General features: G+C 37.6%; 1 protein-coding gene and 1 long non-coding RNA gene across 5 annotated transcripts in view; both read right to left on the reverse strand.

Moving 5' to 3' along the window:
* Positions 1-16,994, reverse strand: part of DGKB (diacylglycerol kinase beta) — an 809,350-nt gene that overhangs the window by 290,707 nt on the left and 501,649 nt on the right. The gene's annotated exons all lie outside the window — the stretch shown is intronic.
* LOC122674481 lies at positions 657-16,345 on the reverse strand. The gene is made up of 3 exons (XR_006334974.1): positions 16,214-16,345; positions 9,115-9,120; positions 657-669 (listed from the first exon to the last, which is right to left on the reverse strand). It is a non-coding gene; the product is annotated as an uncharacterized LOC122674481 (long non-coding RNA).

The following is a 16,994-nucleotide window of genomic DNA, read 5'->3' on the forward strand; positions in this document are numbered from 1 at the left end:
ACGACAATAAGAGGTGGTAAGAATACACAGAGGAACTATACAAAAAGATCTTAATGACCCAGATAACCATGATGGTGTGATCACTCACCTAGAGTCAGACATCCTGGAGTGTGAAGTCAAGTGGGCCTTAGGAAGCATCACCATGAACAAAGTTAGTAGAGGTAATGGAAGTCCAGTTGAGCTATTTCAGATGACACCACCCTTATGAGAGAGTGAAGAGGAACTAAAGAACCTCTTGATGAAAGTGAAAGAGGACAGTGAAAAAGACGGCTTAAAACTCAACATTCAAAAAGCTAACATCATGGCATGCAGTCCCATCACTTCATGGCAAATAGATGGGGATACAATGGAAACAGTGAGAGACTATTTCCTTGGGCTCCAGAATCACTGCAGATGGTGACTGCAGCCATGAATTAAAAGACGCTTGCTCCTTGGAAGAAAAGCTATGACCAACCTAGACAGCATATTAAAAAGCAGAGACATTACTTTGCCAACAAAGGTCTGTCTAGTCAAAGCTATGGTTTTTCTAGTGGTCATGTATGGAAGTGAGGGTTGGACCATAAAGAAAGCTGTACGCCAAAGATTTGATGCTTTTGAACTGTGGTGTTAGAGAAGATTCTCTCTTGAAGAGATCTCTAGTCCTGTCCATTCTATTATTTTCCTCTATTTCTTTGCATTGATCATGGAGAAAGACTTTCTCATTTCTCCTTGCTATTCTTTGGAACTCTGCATTCAGATCAGTATCTCTCTCTTTTTCTCTTTTGCCTTTAGCTCCTCTTTTCTCCTCAGCTATTTGTAAGGCCTCCTCAAACAACCATTTTGACTTTTTGTATTTCTTTTTCTTGGGGATGGTCTTGATCTCTGCCTCCTGTACAATGTCATACATCTCTGTCCACAGTTCTTCAGGCACTCTGTCTATCACATCTAATACCTTGAATCTGTTTTTCACTTCCACTGTATAATCATCAGAGGTTTGCTTTAGGTCACACCTGAATGGTCTAGTGGTTTTCCCTACTGTCTTCAATTTAAGTCTGAATTTGGCAATAAGGAGTTCATGATCTGAGCCAGTGTCAGCTCCCAGTCTTGTTTTTGCTGACTGTATAGAGCTTCTCCATCTTCAGCTGCAAAGAATATAATCAGTCTGATTTTGATACTGACAATCTGGTGATGTCCATGCATACAGTCTTCTCTTGTGTTTTGGAAGAGGGTGCTTGCTATGACCAGCATGTTCTCTTGGCAAAATTCAGTTAGCCTTTGCCCTGCTTCATTCTGTACTCCAAAGACAAACTTGCCTGTCACTCCAGGTATCTCTTGACTTCCTACTTTTGCATTCTAGTCCCCTATGATGAAAAGAACATCTTTTTTGGTGTTAGTTCTAAAAGGTCTTGTACATCATCATAGAACTGTTCAATTCAGCTTCTTCCACATTAATGACTGAGGCATAGACTTAGATTACTATCATACTGAATGGTTTGCCTTGGAATTGAACAGAGATTATTCTGTGATTTTTGAGATTAAACCCAAGTACTGCATTTTGGACTCCTTTGTTACCTATGAGGGCTCTCCATTTCTTCTAAGGGATTCTTGCCCAGAGTAGCAGATATACTGGTCATCTGAATTAAATTCGCCAATTCTGGTCCATTTTAATTCACTGATTCCTCAAATGTCATTGCTCGCTCTTGCCATCTCCTGATCACTTCCAATTTACCTTGATTCATGGACCTAACATTCCAGGTTCCTATGCAATACTGTTCTTTATAGCATTGGACTTTACTTTCATCACCAGTCACATCCACAACTGGGTGTTGTTTTTGCTTCATTCTTTCTTGAGTTACTTCTCCACTCCTCTCCAGTAGCATATTGGGCACCTACCGACCTGGGGAGTTCATCTTTCAGTGTCATATTTTTTTGCCTTTTCATACTGTTAATGGAGTTCTCAAGACAGGAATACTGAAGTGGTTTCCTAGTCTCTTCTCCAGTGGACGATGTTTAATCATAACTCTCCACCATGACCCATCTGTCTTGCGTGGCCCTTACACAATACAGTTCATAGTTTCATTGAGCTAGACAACGTTGTGATCCATGTGATCAGTTTGGTTAGTTTTCTGTGATTGTGCTTTTCATTCTGTCTGCCCTGTGATGGATAGTTCAATTCAGATATGAGCTAACTAAATCCTTACCTAAGTGATAAGACAGAAGCTATCATTTACACATTACAAATGTATATGCTCATTTGTTTCTCAGAATTTACTTCATTCATTCATTCATTTAAAAGGCTCATGGTATTTTGGAAAAGCCTTATGTGGTAGTTTCTCGCTGTTAAGCCATAAACAAATGCCTTTCATGGACAGATAAGTCCCTGGGTCAGGAACATCCCCAGGAAAAGGGCATGGCAACCCACTCCAGTATTCTCGCCTGGAGAATCCCCATGGACAGACGAGCCTGGAGGGCTACAGTCCACAGGGTCTGAGAGAGTGGGACGTGACTGAAGCAACTTAGCACACGTGTTTGCAAATAGAGACAGAGAGACAGAATGATAAAGATAACACATTTTGTAGGATTTTGCTCAAGCTTAATAAAATAATTTATCTTAAAAGTACTTCTTAAACTGTAAATTATTACATAATTTATCAGTTATTGTCCATGTTTTCTCCCCCACCCCCAGTCAAATAAAGTGGAAAGTGGATATTTGTTCTAAAATAAGTCACTCAAATTATCTAGAATTACTGTTTAAAAAAGAAGAAATTTTAAAAAGAAGAAATTTGCCTTTCAACCTCTATCAATGGAAAACATTTCACTCAATCTTAAAATATAATTTCCACAGATATTTTATTGGGTAGAGTATATTTTAAAAGCTCTAAAATAAGAATATTGTTGTAATGGAAAATAATGTTTAGTATCAACATTGAATATGCAAAAAGCATACTCCTGTAATTAGACACACTTAGACAGACAGCTAAAGAAACTATACCTCTGGGAAAAACTCTGACTGCTGTTACTGATCTCAAACAAATATGGTACTCAAAAGTACCTATTTCAGTGCTGATATTAAATGTCTCACCATGTTCCCATTATAAACCCTTCTTTTAGGGGTTTATAACAGGCAATAAAAATTCACTTCAGACAATACTAAGCATCCATCCATAAAAGCTATTACAGCCTCCTGGGTAAATAATAAGAATATTTATAGAATGTATATATATATAAATATTGATATGCTATATTTATCTATTTTTAAAAATGCACTTGTGACAACTAATCTCCTTTATTGTATTGCTGAATCATATTACCATCTACAGTTCCAGTAACCTAAAAGGAAAAATACAATTAAATTTAGTGCCCTTTAATTGTTTCTAAATATGATTAATCTAATGTCAACCAGGTATCACTGTACTTCAGAATTTGCTTTCTGGCCTCTAGAAAAATCAAGAGAAGGGTCAGTTCCCTTAATGGGAATAAATTTATATTTATTTTTTTGAAGTTCATTTTTGTGTTGTTATTGTTGAGGACTGCCATTTGCATAAATGAATGCAAACAAAATCTGTTGTTCTATTAAAGGAAGAAAGAAACATAAGAGGAAAGATAAGAAAGGCTTCCTAAGTGAATAATGCAAAGAAACAGAGGGAAACCACAGAATGGGAAAGACTAGAGACCTCGACAAGAAAATCAGAGATACAAAGGGAACATTTCATGCAAAGATGAGCACGATAAAGGACAGAAACGGTATGGACCTAACAGAAGCAGAAGATATTAAGAAGAGGTGGCAAGAACACACAGAAGAACTATACAAAAAATTCTTAATGACCCAGATAATCATGATGGTGTGATCACTCACCTAGAGGGAGACATCCTAGAGTGTGAAGTCAAGCAGGCCTTAGGAAGCATCACTACAAACAAAGCTAGTGTAGGGATGGAATTCCAGCTGAGCTATTTCAAATCCTGAAAGATGATGTTGTGAAAGTGCTACGTCCAATATGCCAGCAAATATGGAAAACTCAGCAGTGGCCACAGGACTGGAAAAGGTCAGTTTTTATCCCAATCACAAAGACAGGAAATGCCAAATAATGTTCAAACTACCACACAATTGCACTCATTTCACATGCTAACAAGTTCAGTTCAGTCGCTCAGTTGTGTCCAACTCTTTGCGACCCCATGGACTGCTAGCAAGGTACTGCTCAAAATCCTTCAAACGAGGCTTCAATAGTATGTGAACTGAGAACTTCCAGATGTACAAACTGGATTTAGAAAAGGAAGTAGAACCAGAGATGAAATTGCCAACATCTGCTGGATCATAGAAAAAACAAAAAATTCCAGAAAATATCTACTTCTGTTTCAATGACTACGCTAACACTTTTGACCATGTGGATCACAACAAACTGGAAAATTCTTAAAGAGATAGGAATACCAGACCACCTTACCTGCCTCCTGAGAAAACTGTATGCAGGTCAACAAGAACAGTTAGAACTGGAGATAGAAAAATGGATTGGTTCAAATTTGGGAAAGGAGTACCTCAAAGCTGTGATTGTCACCCTGCTTATTTAACTTATATGCAGAGTACATCATGAGAAATGCTGGGCTGGAGGAAGCACAAGCTGGAATCAAGATTGCAAGGAGAAATATCAATAACCTCAGATACGCAGATGGCACCACCCTTATGGCAGAAAGTGAAGAGGAACTAAAAAGCCTCTTGATGAAAGTGAAGGAGGAGAGTGAAAAAGTTGGCTTAAAGCTCAGCATTCAGAAAACTAAGATCATGGCATCGGGTCCCATCATTTCATGTGAAATAGATGGGGAAACAATAGAAAGTGTCACACTTTATTTTGGGGGGCTCCAAAATCACTGCAGATGGTAATTGCAGCCATAAAATTAAAAGACACTTACGGCTTGGAAGGAAAGTTATGACCAACCTAGATAGCATATTTAAAAGCAGAGACATTATTTTGCCAACAAAGGTCCATCTATTCAAGGCTATGGTTTTCCCAGTGGTTATGTATGGATGTGAGAGTTGGACCATAAAGAAAGCTGAACGCTGAAGAATTGATGCTTTTGAACTGTGGTGTTAGAGAAGACTCTTGAGAGTCCATCCCTTGGACTGCAAGAAGATCCAAGCAGTCCATCCTAAAGGAGATCAGAGCTGGGTGTTCATTGGAAGGACTGATGTTGAAGCTGCAACTCCAATATTTTGGCCACCTCATGCGAAGAGTTGACTCATTTGAAAGGACCCTGATGCTGGGAGGGATTGGGGGCAGGAGGAGAAGGGGATGACAGAGGATGAGACGGCTGAATGGCATCACCGACTCGATGGACAAGAGTTTGGGTAAAATCCGGGAGTTGGTGATGGACAGGGAGGCCTGGCATGCTGCGATTCATGGGGTTGCAAAGAGTCAGACAACACTGAGCGACTGAACTGAACTGAACTGAACAGCTAAGATCATTTATAGCACTGCGTATGTGCATTGAAAGGTACTCATTTGGACACAGGCCGTGTGCTGTGTGCATATATGAGCTTCACCTATAAAGTCGTGCCATTACTGCTGTGTCACAGCTGTGTCCATTGGGTCTACCACGAGAGGAGAGAATATAGCCTGTCTTCTGCTATGGCTGCAGCGTCAGCCAGGAGAGAATACTGTTAATGGCTGCTGCGTCAGCCAGGAGAGAGGTTGTATTGTGTTAAGTTATGCTATGGCTGCTCCTACAGCTGCTGGGTCAGCCAGGAAAGAATAAATACGCTTGCAGTTCCCACGGCTCCTCGAGTCTTCTTCCAGCCTCTGATCTTGCCCCTTGCCTACCCTGGGTTCAGCAAGCAGCGTGGACAGTGTGAACAGCAAGACAACTGCATCACAAACAGGATCAATGTTACACATGGTTTTTCCAGTAGTCATGTACAGATGTGAGAGTCAGACCATAAAGAAGGCTAAGCACTGAAGAACTGATGCTTAGGAACTGTGGTGTTGGAGAAGACTCTTGAGAGACCCTTGGACTGCAAGGAAATCAAATCAGTCAATCCTAAAGGAAATCAGTCCTGAATATTCATTGGAAGGACTGATGCTGAAGCTAACGCTGCAATACTTTGGCCACCTTATTTGAAAAACCAACTCAATGGAAAACCCTGATGCTGGGAAGGATTGAAGACAGGAGGAGAAGGAAATGACAGAGGATGAGATGGTTGGATGGCATCACCGACTCAACGGACATGAGTTTGGGTAAACTCTGGGAGATGGTGAAGGACAAGAAAACCTGACGTGCTGCAGTCCATGTGGTCGCAAATAGTAGGACACAACTTAATAACTGAACAACAACAACAAATACTGTCTTTAAATGATCACTTTAAAATCAGAAAAGCTTAAAATTCATGAACATTTTATTCAGGTAAATGACCATCCAATTTTTCCACAGTTATTCACATATAGCAACATGGAACAAAAAGAACTCCCAGGCTTTATTTATTTCAAATATCAAAGGATGCTCTTGAAAAGAAAATGCCTTTGATGTATTTTATTTGATAGTATTGTTTTAAGATTCTATTTCTCTCACAGGATATTTTTAATCTTAACTGCTAACAAGTTCTTCACATTAATGTATTTTTAATGCTTAATGCTTGTTATTCATGCTGGAGTTTGAGCTATTAAAAATTCCATAAGTACAGTAGAATCATAAAAATCTAAAAATAATGACAAAGATTAAGAACAATATAGAAATATTACCAGCAAGCAATTATTGGTACTATCTATATCTCTGGTGTGGTGTTAAGTTCTTCATATTCATTACATCAGTAAATTACCTCTATGAAGTCAATGCATATTTTGAGGAAAACAAGGCTTTAGGGTACAAAGTGACTGATATACTATTTTATAGGTAAACATTGGAAATGCTTGGACTTAATTTTTTTTCTGAGAATATAGCCTGTATTTCTTTCTTTCTTTTTTTTCTTTTTTTTTTCTTTTTTCTCTCTGAGAATATAGCCTGTATTTCATGATCATGCTCTCTCTCTCTTCTAGAGAACACCATTATGATTTGGCAAATTAAAAGTCCTAACAATACGAACATTACAGGGGACCTAATTAATAGATAGATAACTACATGACAAGATAGCCAGATGGCTAGACAGCAAATAATACAGTATCTATATGATATTGAGACTCAATAGTATAATGTAGTTTTGCTACCCTAGAAATTATCCTTTAAATTTATAACACACCTTTGTATTTCAGTCTGAAAGGTAAGATGAATAAAATGGCCTATCTTTAAAATAACTGTCAAAGAGAATAATGCTATTTGTCTTTTGAAATCAGCAATGGAGTATTAATTGTATGAACACTAATAAAATTATCTGACATTTAAGAAGTTTTAAATGGCTTCATAATTTACACGTTTAGTCTTTACCAAATAGGTGCTCAAATATCATCTGGGCCATAATTAGTATATAAAAGCCAATGAATCTGGTTATGCATAAATTTTTTATTTAACTGTCATTACTCCTTAGCAGTTCATTAAACTGGTTTGGAAATATTTTGAAAGAGTTAGCAATAGCTTTGCATCTTTTAACTCACAAGAATGTTATTCCATAAAAAGTTTAACTAAAATTCAGAAAGAAGAATTTCTGGAAAAAGTTAACTGAAATCATTGACATTTCACACAGTGATTACATCTAAACCACTGACATACATTTAACATTTATGACTACTCCAATCTTTGAATTTGGTACATGGATATAAACTGAAAATAAAACTCATGATCTATTCATCATCAATCTGGTTCTCCTACAATAGTCTCCCCTTAATAAATGGTTCATCTACTCTTCTAGTTGTTCAGGCATACATTTTAAAATTTACCATGTATTTCTCTTTTACACCGTACATATAATCAATCAATGAATCCCATTAATCACCTTCCAAGCATATCCAGAACTGACCCTCATCTCACCCCATTCCAACTAGTATCACTCCCTGCCTAATCTGGTCTTGCCACTTAAATCCTTACTTCCATTCAGTCATTACTCCAGGCAGAAATCAGACTTGACCCAATACAACTTGCCAAATCCCACCAGTCAGTAAAAAGTCCTTATCACTCTAAGAGGCCCAGTGTGGCCTGGACCTCTGCTCTTCTGTCCTCATTCTGCTCCCCCCACCCCGCCTTTTTCCTTTTGTTCATTCTCTTCCTGTGACATTGCCCCATTGCCTTGAATATACCAAGCCTGGATTTGTTCCTGGTTTTTCATACCAGTTCTTGCTGCTCAAAATACTGTTCACTACAGATTTTCTGTATGTCACATTCGCAAGCGGGATCTTAGTTCCCTGACCAGGAATTAAACCCATGCCCCTTGCATTGGGAGGGCACAGTCTTAATTCACTGGACTGCCAGGAAGTCCCCAAATCCCCTTCCTTTTCGTAAGTCTCTGCCCAAATGCCACTTAGCCAAAAGCTTTTTTTGACCTCTGTTATATACAAGAATTAAGCTCCATCACTTTCTTTCTGGAAGTTTCATTATATTAATATTCCAGGCACCCTGCTAAATGTATTATATACACTATCTCACAATCTTCAAAACAATTCTAAGAAGTAGGTTTTATTCTTTCTCTTTCATCCAGAAGGCTGGAGAATTTAAGTAACGTACTAAAATTTACCAAATTCTCTAGACATATGACTAAGATTCAAACTGAGTCTCCAGATTCTTTAGTCCTTGCTCTGTGTCAACTACCCAATCTTGTGTATTCTTCTGAATTCTCCCATTTTTACAAAGGGACATGAGAGTGAAGAGTTTAAGAAAACTGATCAGGATCCCACAGTAAGTAGATGGAAGAAAAGGGATTCAAACCCAGGTTGATCAAACCTGGTGATTACTCCCTTGTATCACACTGTCTAAGATGTGTGTTAATCCTGTATGTCCTCTCAGCTTCTTATTCACTTACCCAACTTTCTTTTAAGTAAATGATTACTTCAGTTCTATGGCTTGGTTGGAGTTGAAATATAAGAAAAGTATTCATGTTATAAAGAACATCACCAATACCGACTTTATCCCAGAAATTATTTAGAGTTGGGACTTTTGATTCCCACAGATTTTTCCTCCTTTTATTGGCTAATTTATTCTATCCTCTTAATAATGTAACTGTTAAACTTCTCACTTTTCAATGTCTACAATGGACAAATGCATGCATTAAAATTCCTCTAAAATAATAACTAGGAATGCCTTTAAATATACCTTTAACTATAATATAAAGCATATTCTTTTATAATGTTTGTGATGGACCACTGGCATTAAGGCCATAACACAAATTCTCTTGTATTGCTTTTATATTTAGTGAAAGATAAAGACTGATTGCGCCATACATTTCTTTATATATAAATCAGCCTTTGGGGCTTCCGTCATAGCTCGCTGGTAAAGAATCTACCTGCAATGCAGGAGACATGGGTTCAGTCTCTGGGTCCACAAGATCCTCTGGAGGAGGAAACTGCAACCCACTCTAGTGTTCTTGCCTGGGAAATCTGACGGACAGAGGAGCCTGGCCGTCTGCAGTCTACAAGGTCACAAAAGTTAGACCCAACTGAAGTGACTCAGCACAGCACACACCTTGTGTATCATATTACATGAATTACCTAGCCCAAATCACCTGCAGGTATTGAAGCTGTTCAGTCTGCTTCTGGTTTTTTAAAAAAAAGCTTATTTCAATGGAAATTTGCTATATGTATATTAAAGAGTAAAGCTGGACTTAGAAATCTATACACTAAGATAAGTGATTTGAAGATATGCAATCTGTTTGTGAGATATATGAAATCAAAACCTGATTCTTTACTGTAAAAATAAACCTCCCGTTGAATAGAGCAGGAGATCAATAAAAGTTTGTTAAATGAAGTATGGATAGATGGCCTGACTTCCTTATGTAAGAAAGCCAACCATCACAGTAAGGAAGGGCAGAGTGGGAAACAAAAAGTCTTTGCAAAATAATTTCACTAAAAGATTTTAAGCCTTACTCTACCCCTCTGCCTGGCCTCGTATTTAAGCGATTTTTTGATAACAAAGTAATCCAGTCATTTCTTACTCAAATTTAAGTAGAAGAAAAACTATTAAGCAGATTACGATTGTCATGAAAGCTATCACTGAGCCTGGTGTTTAAAGTTTGTTGACTCCAGTACAATTACTTCTACTAAATCTGTATTAGGCAATACTACTATGGAAACTTTATTTTTACTTAAGGACAGTCATATCTCTAAATCCATTTGTTCCATCATTGTTTTATTATTTAATGAGTGAAAATTATGACCTTTTTTAATTAAAAAATTGATTTGAAATAAGTCTGTTTGCAGAAAAAAATGATTCAAAACCTAAAATAATTAAATATTTCTTATATCACTAAAAGGTATCAGTGTATTCCCAGCTTAAAGTACTTAAGCCATTTCCTTGTTATCTATTTACTTTACTTTAATTCAATCTATTCAAGTTTCCATTAACTTGCATTTGTTTCTTCTTGAATTCAGTTTTAAAATATTTTATATCTACTTGTTCAGTTTGCATAGCTAACATTTCTCCAATGTGAAAACTAAACTGACCATAACAGTCATGTGAATGTACTAAGTCGCTTCAGTCATGTCTGACTCTTGGCAACCCTATGGCTCCTCTATCCATGGGATTATCCAGGCAAGAATACTGGAATGGACTGCCATACCCTCCTCCAGGTGATCTTCCTAGCCCAGGGATCAAACCAGAATCTTTCATGTTTCCTGGGCTATGGTCCACGGGGTTGCAGCAAGTCAGACAGAACTGAATGACTAGGCACAGCACTGGCAGGCGGGCTCTTTATCACTGGTGCCACCTTATCCACAATGTTCATACCAACGCTGAACAACAGTCAGTATAAACAGGTGACCACTTTACTGTTCCTAATGATAAAGCTGTCCACATGGATTATTTTATTATGCACATTTATGTGACCTGACATCTTAGATCCAATTCATCTCAAACAAGGATTGATTAAATGCAGCTAAGACAAAAGAACCAAGTACTTTCGTTTATCAAAAGCACTTAAACAACTTCCTTGACGTCATATGAAGACTTTTTTGACTTTGCTTATGGTTTCAACTAACATTTTACCTAAGATAAATTAAAACAGTTCAGCTTATAATGAATTAATTTATATACTATAATAAATAATAATATACTTCATATATTATTAAATATATAGACCTGTATTGCTTCATTATTTAAATAAAATTATTAAAGAGAAATAAGTGGTCCAAAATGGAGTCACTTTTAAGCCCCATCAAAACTTAATACCTAACCTAATTGCAGTTTGAGCCTCTCCCAGTAGAATTTTAAACCAGTCTGTCTGGAATTTCCTGATCAAGGCTAGCGAAATAATCTGCCTGCTAAGACCCTAGTCCTTCCTGGTCCCTAAGAGGATGTGACCTTACTTAAAACAATGTATTATTTTCTTTCACTAATACCCTTCCTGTCCCACAGTGTTTCTGCCTATGAAAGCCTTCCATTTTGTACAGCACATCCCAGTGTCTTTCAACTTACTAGATATGATGCTGCCTGATTCATGAAATGTTGAATAAAACAACTAGATCTTCAAATAAACTCAGCTGAATTTTTAAAAATAACTTACAATTGTTTTAAAAAAATATTGAATTTAAAATGTTAAAAATTAACTTTTCAGCTTCTATTTATTTTTATTTATATTTTCATTTGTTTTATTAACAATATTTACAGAATGGCATTCTCAGTCTCAGTTATACATATATACAACCTGTAAGATTGAGGCAAAAGGAGAAGAGGGGAGCAGTGGATAAGATGGTTACATAATATCACCCAATCAAAGGACATGAATCTGAGCAAAGTGATAAATGGTGAAGGACAGAGAAGTCTGGCTTGCTGCAGTTCATGGGGGTCACAAAGATTTGGATGTGACTTAGCTACTGAACAGCAACATGCAACAGTACAGTTCTTTCATTAAAGTATCTTTAGGAATGTTTTTTGCATGTTTAAAAATATTTATATCAACATAACATTTTAGCTGGTTAAAAATCTTGGGATTCACTCTTTACACATTTAAGAATTTCATAGGAAATTTTTCCTACCATCTTCTAACACTGAATTTTTTTTTGTGATAAGTCTCAGATCAACCAGAAATGTTTTTCTTTAGGGCCAACTTGAAATTTTTTGCCTAGATACTCCAGAGAGTCTTTTTCTATATTTCAAACCTAATGTAATATTTTTGCTGAGTCCAAGTTTGGTCTGCTAGCCACAGGACAAGCCAATTAATTGAGAGACAAGGTGTTGAGGCAAGGAATAGGACTTTATTCAGAAAGCCAGCTGACCAAGAAGATGGCAGACTAATGCTTCAAAATAACCATCATGGGGGTCTGGATGTCAGATTCTTTTATAGGTCAGAGAAAGGGAGGGGTTGAGGAAGTACAGACTATTATCTTGCAAATATCTTGCAGAATGGCCAACCTCAGGGCAGGGAAGTATTAATCTCTTCAAGCAGAGGGACAGGGCTCCTGGAGGCAGGGCATTATGTATGATTATAAAGGCAAAAGCAATGAAAAACAAAGGTCAAAGTCAATGAAACAAATTGATCACAGAGTCAGAACTGGCTCTTCTGTACAATAACACGATATGGTTTAGTGTTGGTCATTTACATTTGGCCCTTAGTTAGTTAGTGTTAGTCGCTCAGTCGTGCCCGACTCTTTGCGACCCCATGGACTGCAGCCCACAAGGCTCCTCTGTCCATGAGATTTTCCAGGCAAGGATACTGGAGTGGGTTGCCACTTCCTTCTCCAGGGGATCTTCCCAACCCAGGGATTGAACCCGGGTTTCCTGCACTGCAGGCAGATTCTTTACTGACTGAGCTACAAGGGAAGCCCATATTCATTTAAGTATGCATTTATATTATTTTTTATGTGTGCAGTTTTCTTTCAGAACACCTACTTTACATAGGTTTATTATTTGTTCAACTGGCAATCGGCAATAATAAGGCTTGTTATGCACTAGACACTGTTCTAGGCTCTTATAATTTTTTCTGATATATACATGTGTGTGTCAGAAAACTTTTTTCTACAGTCACCTCCACTTTCATTTAACTTCAGTTTGCTCTACTTCATCAGCTCTGTTCTCTGCCTCCCTGACTCCTTCCCTCAGCGACGATGTTCCCAGTTACTCTCCCTGGGATTTTCTTTTCTGTAATTGTTTTCTTGAATATATCTTCCACACCTTTCTTAATCTCTCTCTTCCAGTGCCGGTTTTATCTTTGTAAATTCTGAGGTACTGAAGTTCTGCCTTCTTGACTTGTTGCACTGAGGCTTTGGAGGGGCCTGAGGGCGTGTGCATTTCACAATAATAAGACAGATGTGATTTCTTTCTGCTCATGGCAATACTTTTCTGGTGTGTTTTTTCAGCCTGTATTTCTCTATTGCTGTATCACTGTATAGAGTCTGCACTGATACCTTTTCTTGATTATTGCTCTTAAATGAAGTATTTAGTTTATTTGGACCATGGGGATAAGTTGGTAACTCTAAGGCAGGATAGCAGAGACATTTTTGATTTAGAGAAAGCTTGTTAGGAGAAAAACATATTTGTGCAAATATGTGCATGTATGCATTTCTGTATTACATTATAAACTCTCTCCTCTTTTAACCTTGATAGTTACTAATTCAGAGTAAGGGAAGACCTAAAAGCAAAGGATATTGTGCCTTTTGTATCATATGTAGCTAGAAACCTTCATATAATTAATAACCAGGCTACTTGTTTTAGGAAGGAAAAATTCTATTTTTCCAGGAAAAATAGAAATTTTTCTGTTATTCATGATATACTCCTAGGTATACATCAAAAGAAAAGAAAACACTAATTCTAAAAGCTGTATGTAACCCAATGTTCATAAAGCATTATTTACAATAGCTAAGATATGGGTGCAAACTAACAGTTCATTAGGAGATGACAGGTAATGATGATGTGGTAAATACACACAATGAAATACAACTTGATCATAAAAAAGAATGAAAATTTGCCATTGGTAACATGGATGATCCTAGATGGCATTATGCTTAGTCAAATAAGTCACACAGAGAAAGACAAATGCTGTATGTTATTTCATATATGTGGATTATAAAAAATAAACAATTGAATATAGCAAAACACGAACAGACTCACAGATACAGACAATGCACTAGTGGTTAACGGCAGTGAGAGGAGAAGGGGAAGGGGCAATATAGAGATAGGAGACTAAGATATACAAACTAACATGTATAAAATAAGATACAATGATACATTGTACATTAGAGAGAATATAGAGAATATTTTATGATAACTTTAAATGGAATATAATCTATAAAAGTACTGAATCATTATGTTGTACATCAAAATGAATATATTTTATATCAACTAAATTTCAATAAAAATGAATAAATAAAATATTTCAAAATATTGTGCTTCTTCTTTAATGTCTAATAATATTGGTTACATTTTGGCTGATCTTTTGGGATTCATGTGACTTTCATCTGTAATTTTGAATCAGTAAAATAAGTTTTTGCATATTTAGACATGGAAGATATCTTAATCTGTCAATTTACTTTATTTTAAATTACATCCAGAAACAAAAATCCATGACTGTTTACCATGTGTGTTCCATTATTCTTATTCAAAATAAATAACTGGAAGCTACATCCATAGTTTTAATATCTAAAATCTCATATTTCTATGATTAATAAGCAACAAAACATTCCAAACCAATTCTCTAATACGCTGAGTCAGTAAATATTTGTTATGTCCAGCACTTAGATATCATTAGTCTATATTTTAGATGAAAATAACCCTTATCTAATTTCCCTGGTGGCTCAGCCAGTAAAGAATCCGTCTACAATGTAGGAGACCCAGGTTCGATCCCTGGGTTGGGAAGATCCCCTGGAGAAGGAAATGGCAATCCACTCCAGTATTCTTGCCTGAGAATCCTATGGACAGAAGAGCCTGGCAGGCCACAGTCCTTGGGCCACAGGAGTTGGACCTGACTGAGCTCCTAAGTGCAGCACGTTCATACCACACCACATTACTTTTCTAACCCTAATCATCACCCCCAACCCCAGACAATTCTAGCTCTAGATTTGTTTTCAGTTCTACATAGAAACATCTCAACTAGAAGCATGTACCTGGAATTGCCTGTACCAGGGAGGGACTTCTTCTCAAGCATCGTTTCCTCGCTTCAGTCTCTTGCCTTCCTCGTTCTGCTCTGTCAGTTGACATGGCTTCCTTTCCCCGCTGTGGCCGATACTCGGAATCTCTCTCTGATCACCTCCCAGTGTAAATGGTTACTTCTCTCCTGCACTGCTGGTTTTCTACTTCACTGTTACGTTACGTATCTGTATTAGACTTTTCCTTTCTTGACTGGGTGACTTTCTCCCCTGACTCATCTGGTTTGGTGTCTGCTTTCCTGGACACTTACCTGGCATCTGACCTACTATCCGTTTTACAACTTCATTTTTTCTACCAGCTGGATTTCCTTAAACTTCACATTTTTATCTACCTCCAGTGAGATACTACTTTAAACTGTTGCACTGTAATATCCATTTGAAACACAAATCTTCTGCTTTTCTAGGTGAAAAAGTAGTTGAATGACAGAAATTTAATTGGATCAACTTAATCTTAAGGGTAGACATAAATACTCTAAAACCATTTCATGAACTAAAGGAACAATCTGACAGCTCTTACACAGCAGATTTTTAAATTATCTTCAAATAACATTAAGTACTTACTTTCTTTAAGGCAATGCTCTAACAGCCTTAAGCTCCATCTGTAATTAAGTATTAAACAAATATTTTCTGACAATACTTTAGTTTTATACTTATTCCAATAATTAAGTTATATTTATATTACTAAAGTATTGATAAATTCTTAAGGAGAAAGAGGTGTACATTGATTTATATGAGATTTATCATAAAAATTATACTGAAGCAAGAACAATTTATATGTATGTGATCGCAGGAACAGCAGCTGCGTGGTGCAGGAGCGGTCGAGAGGAGATACCCCACGTCCAAGGTCAGGAGTGGCGGCTGAGAGGAGGTACCCCACGTCCAAGGTCAGGAGTGGCGGCTGAGAGGAGGTACCCCATGTCCAAGGTCAGGAGTGGCGGCTGCGCTTTGCTGGAGCAGCCGTGAAGGGATACCCTACATCCAAGGTTAAGAGAAACCCAAGTACGATGATGGGTGCTATCAGAGGGCAGACAGACTGAAACCACAATCACAGACAACTAGCCAATCTGAGTACATGGACCACAGCCGTGTCTAACTCAGTGACACTAAGCCAGGCCGTGTGGGGCCACCCAAGATGGACGGGTCATGGTGGAGAGGTCTGACAGAACATGGTCCACTGGAGACAAGAATGAACAGTATGAAAAGGCAAAAAGACAGGACACTGAAAGAGGAACTCCCCAGGTCACTAGGTGCCCAATATGCTACTGGAGATCAGTGGAGAAATAACTCCAGAAAGAATGAAGGGATGGGGCCAAAGCAAAAACAACACCCAGTTATGGATGTGACTGGTGATAGAAGCAAAGTCCAATACTGTAAAGAGCAATATTGTATAGGAACCTGGAATGTTAGGTCTACAAATCAAGGCAAGTTGGAAGTGGTCAAACAGGAGATGGCAAGAGTGCACCAACATTCTAGGAATCAGCAAACTAAAATGGACTGGGATGGGTGAATTTAACTCAGATGACCATTGTATCTACTATTGTGGGCAGGAATCCCTTAGTAGAAATGGAGTAGCCATCATAGTCAACAAGAGTCTGAAATGCAGTACTTGGATGCAATCTCAAAAATGACAGAATGATCTCTGTTCGTTTCCAAGGCAAACCATTCAATATCACAGTGATCCAAGCCTATGCCCTGACCAGTAAGACTGAAGAAGCTGAAGTTGAATGGTTCTATGAAGACCGACAAGACCTTCTAGAACTAATACCCAAAAAAGATGTCCTTTTCGTATATTACAGGGGACTGGAATGCAAAAGT

This window comes from Cervus elaphus, chromosome 18, assembly GCF_910594005.1.
Source record: "Cervus elaphus chromosome 18, mCerEla1.1, whole genome shotgun sequence".
In the NCBI taxonomy this organism is placed as follows: Eukaryota; Metazoa; Chordata; class Mammalia; order Artiodactyla; family Cervidae; genus Cervus; species Cervus elaphus.